This window comes from Penaeus monodon, chromosome 6 (assembly GCF_015228065.2).
Source record: "Penaeus monodon isolate SGIC_2016 chromosome 6, NSTDA_Pmon_1, whole genome shotgun sequence".
NCBI lineage: Eukaryota > Metazoa > Arthropoda > Malacostraca > Decapoda > Penaeidae > Penaeus > Penaeus monodon.
In genome coordinates, this window is record NC_051391.1 from 37,681,808 (window position 1) to 37,686,807 (window position 5,000).

Sequence of the window (5,000 nt, forward strand, 5' to 3'; positions counted from 1 at the left end):
ATGAATATATAAAAGAAAGGTGACTTTTGATTTATCTTTAGTAACAAACCCATGAATCAGTACATCTATATAGATTGTTTGTGTTAGTCATAATGCTTAACTTTCTTTTCATTCTAAAATTGGCAAGTAAAGTTTAAAGAGATAATCTTAAATATATAAATATATATATATATATATATATATATATATATTTATATATATATATATATTTATATTTACATTTATATTTATATCATTGCAGAAACATTTCATTTCTATTTCACTCAATACATTTATATTTTGATTTTCTACTTTATATAAAATATCAAATAAAGAACATTCCCTACTATACTAATTAAGAAGAAGAACCACACTAACAACACCTACCCTCTTCTGCATGAACTTGTGCTTGTCCTGCAACTGCTTGGCATTCTGTCGCTGAAAGTTGTTGAACTTGTTAGCTTCTTGGCTGAGGTCATCCACATAGTCCATTAAGCACCTAAGCTGGCGGTCAAGTGTCGACATTGTGCCCAAGTCAAGGAACTGCATACCCTCGCTGCTGGGCATCATCTGTCACAAGGAAACAGGTGTGTTGAGTAAGCAAGTGTAAATAGCCTCATGGGCATCAGAAATAATTTTTTTCTTTTCTTTTTCTTAGTGGTCTTTTTATCTTCTTTTTTCTCTTTCTGGGGCAGATTTTTTTTTTCTTTTTTTTTCAAGAAACTGAACTATAAATCATTTTTTCTGTATTTAAATTTTTAGAGGAACTTTTTTTTCTAGAAAATTTAGGTACTGAAAAAGGATATGATTTTAAAGGCTTCAAATGTAATTCCTATTTCTAGTTTTTTTTTTGGAAATCCTAGATATAAATTTATTCGAGGTACTGGATGACATGGCCATCATGTCATGAAAAAATTTGGCTGGAAGGGTAGGGTGACAGGAACTTGCCATCATGAGAATTTCTGCTAAAGGCTGGGGTGGTGAGAATGACTCACCATGAGTGCACTAAGGGCAGGGTGACAGGAACTTGCCATCATGAGAATTTCGGCTAAAGCTGGGTGGTGAGAATGACTCACCATGAGTGCACTAAGCTTTTCAAGGGTGATTAGCCTAAGTGGGTGTTTAGGAAGGGGCTCTTGCATCATTTGCATTGATAAATGAGAGTGGAATGTACCATCCATGAGCAATGCCTGAAAGAGTGCTATCTCCAGGGAGGATGCTATTTCCATCCTCAGGATCCCATTTCCGCCTGCCATGAATGGCAGCACAAGTTCAAAAAACAAATAAAAAAAAAAATGGACTACCTAGAGTAATGATATGGAGTCTGCAAGGAAAACACTCTATTACCATCAGTATACAGCATATCAATGACAAATATAGATATTGGAAAATGGCAAAGAAAAAAAAGCTAAAAATACTTATGGAGAAAAAAAGAAAATAACATTGCAAACAGGATGTATGGAGTCTTCTCACTACACACAAGTATTCATGTGCGCAGGCCTACAAGCCATGCACCCATCAGAGTGGCCACTGAAGTAGGCCTAATGTCTGTAATACAACATACAACAAATCCCACTTCCTAATGGCAAACATGAAGAAATGTCAAGCACTAATGAAGAAAAGGAAGAGAGAAAAAAAAGAGACTTCTTCCACTTTCTCACCTCATACAATTCACACATGAGTGTGTTGACAAGATGAGAGTTCTTTATGACTAATCGGATCTCCTGGAAGAGATTCTCATAGCCTAGTCTTCCCTTCTTCAGGGCCTCAGGGTGTAATCACGCTCCTGCACAGTGTTAATGGCCTCTGGGGTCAGACGGTATGCCTTGATGGAGAGGAAGCCCCTGGCAGTCTTGATAGGGTCTGAAATTATTGTACATGAATAAAGTGTGTTAATTAAATGAATAAAATACTTTCTGCACTGTGTAATATAAAAAATTTTTTGCATTGCGTAACATACTGTTTTTGCTAACAAATTTCATTAGTGATGCTAGATTCAAAACATAATCATGCTTACAAAATCAAATATAGATCCCTGTAGAAATCACTGAATATTTATATTATGTAAAAAAAAAAAGGGGGGGGACAGTGTGGTTTTCTAACTACAAAAATAAAAATTTCTCTCTATGAATATAGCTAGTTTTCATCTTAAACCTGGACTGACATTTTTAACCCTCATCAAACCCACTTTCCTCCTCCCTTGTCCCTATGATTACAAATGACAGCACAATAAAATTAAATATATCCCCAAAAAGAACTACTGACATTCAATTTTCCCAACCCAAAAAAAATATTAATCTTTTGGTTGAGAGCGCTATGAATATGAATGGATAATAAAAGCCATGAGAGACTCTTTGACTGAAAAAATCTTGACATTTCTATAAAAAATAAAAAAAATACAAAGAATCTTGAGCAATAAACTTACTGCCACTTCATTATGAAATAAATAACCTAAACTCATACATACCATAGATGAGAACGACTGATTCTTCAATGCTTGTCTGGTAGGAAAACTGAGACTCAAGGAGCTGTGTGGTGATGAAGTTACCAAGCTGTGTGCTCTGGTACCAGCCCACGCTAAGGTGGTCTACGTTGACTTTGCGCAGATGCCTCATCATTTCCAGCTGATAATCCTCTGAAAATAAAGATATGTATATGTTAATAAACCAAGATATACAGTTTATTTTCATGCAGCTAAATATTTTCTACTTGCACTTTTTAAAAGTTGCACTTTTCTCTTTTTACTTTTTTAACTTTTGTGTGTTCATAAGGTGAGGAACTATGAGCAAAAATGTTTTTTTCTATTCTAAAAAAACAAAATTTTGGAGAGCATGTAATGTATATTTGGGGTCAAAATTATATATTTGGGGTCAACCTACTCACATCATTCTAGTTTAATAACTGCATCCTATTTAACTTCCTAAGATAGTTACCTTTGCCCTTTTTTTTTTTTAACATTACTTTTTTATCTATTTGAAAGAAAAATTTATTATATATATATATATATATATATATATATATATATATATATATATATATATATATATATAATGTCCAATTTCCAGATAAATTGTGTAAATCACAAACTGCTACTCCTAATAAATTAGAATTTTGAAAAAGTGTTGTTCCCTATGATTAATATCTCAGTTCCTCCTCACCTCCACACCCATTCCCTTCATGTTTATATTTGTCAATATGCTATACAACCCCACCTCTTTCTCTTTATACACCCATTAGAATATCCATGAAATAAAACACCACAGCAGAAAAAGATGACAAACACCAACAAAAACATCAGACAAATATAGAAAAGAGATAGTTCCTCCCCATTCACCTTCATCTACATCATCAGCATGGCGTGGGAAGGGGAAGCAGTTTTGTGATCTCGAGCCTCTCATCCACGACCAGGCAAGCAGGACACCCTGAGCCACGTCTGTGTTGCCGGCGCCTTCTTCATGGCAATGCTTGATGATTTTTCATCAACGCCTGAAGAGATGAAGAAATTGTAATTAATTGTTATACAAAGTTACTGAGGAAAGAATGGGTTTAGAATAAGGTGAAAGTCAGATACTGAATGTAATGGGATATGGACTGTTTGTTATCTATAAGGAATATGAACACAATAACTAAAATAATGACAAGATATTTTAATTTGAGAACCACATTACCCAATCGGCAGGGATGACTAGAATACATGCCATTCCCACTGTAATATACGTTCATTTATTGTATTTACACACAAATGGTTCTACAAGGGCTTAGTTACCAAGGAGCCAGTTATTAGTCCTACTTATCTCACCTGTTACCCTTTTCCTTGATTTCTGGAAAGTTTGCTTGTATTATTTCATGGTCTTTAATGCCATCAATATTTTCATAACAATCAAATAATTATATCAATAAGAATAATAGCCATATTGATTTCAAAGTATTTTCCAGCAATTTCAAGGAATGGGAAATCAGGAGCGGTTACTAGGGTCTACTGATAGCCTCCTTGCTGGCTGAGAACATGTGGAGCCATCTGTATGTAAAATTCACAAAAAACTGTAGGAGACAGTAATAAATCCTTAGTAAATTGGGTTAAACAGACACTGTCTACTGAGAGGTCACTAAACTTTCAGGTACTCTAACTTCATGTTATTATACCATCAAAACTATTTAATTCATAATCTGTCATTGAGTCTTTCATGCATAAATCTACTGTTATTTGCGTACAAAAGAGAGACTTATCCCCATCAGACTATATAATCAAATAATTTAAGATGTGAAAAAAACAAATTTTGAGCTCTTTTTTTAGGTATTCTGTTTAGATTTGAAAAAGAAAAAGAAAGGATATGTTACAGAAAAACTACAAGCTTTGAAGATCTCCTTCAATCTTTTTAGTTTCAGCCACACATGAATTACTAGAATTTTGGATACTAATGCTAAATTGCTATCCATGTTTAGCATAAATAAATAAAAATAAAAATAATAAAAATAAAATAATAATAAAATAAAATAATAATAAAAATAAAATAATAATAAAACTAAAATAATAATAAAAAATAAAAATAATAATAAAAATAAAATAATAATAATAATAAAATAATAATAATAATAAAATAATAACGATAATAATAATAATAACAATAATAACAACAACAACAACAACAAAAAACAACAATAACAACATAAACAATAACAATAGCAGAAACAATAACAACAACAAACAACAACAACAAACATACTAAAAAAAAAATGCTGAATAGAATGCAATGAAGTTTACAAATGACATAACTTTATGTCATCAGAATACGAAAATCTAATCTAAAAAGGAATCGGAAAGGATTTCTTCTAGAGAAATCAAATGGATGGATGGATCTTTCACCTCGGCTAATTTATGATATCACAAACAAGGTACGTCGCTTAGACCAGTCCTGCTGGATCTTGCCAGTAAGAAGTGGCAGATTTTCTACACCAGGCAGGGGCCGTGGGGATGGCAGGTTTTGAGGGTAGAACTTTAATATCACAATCTAACCTGCACT

The 5,000-nt window shown here is 32.9% G+C and overlaps 1 pseudogene; it reads right to left on the reverse strand.

The window, feature by feature from the left end:
- LOC119574431 overlaps window positions 1-5,000 on the reverse strand; it is a 7,988-nt pseudogene that overhangs the window by 434 nt on the left and 2,554 nt on the right.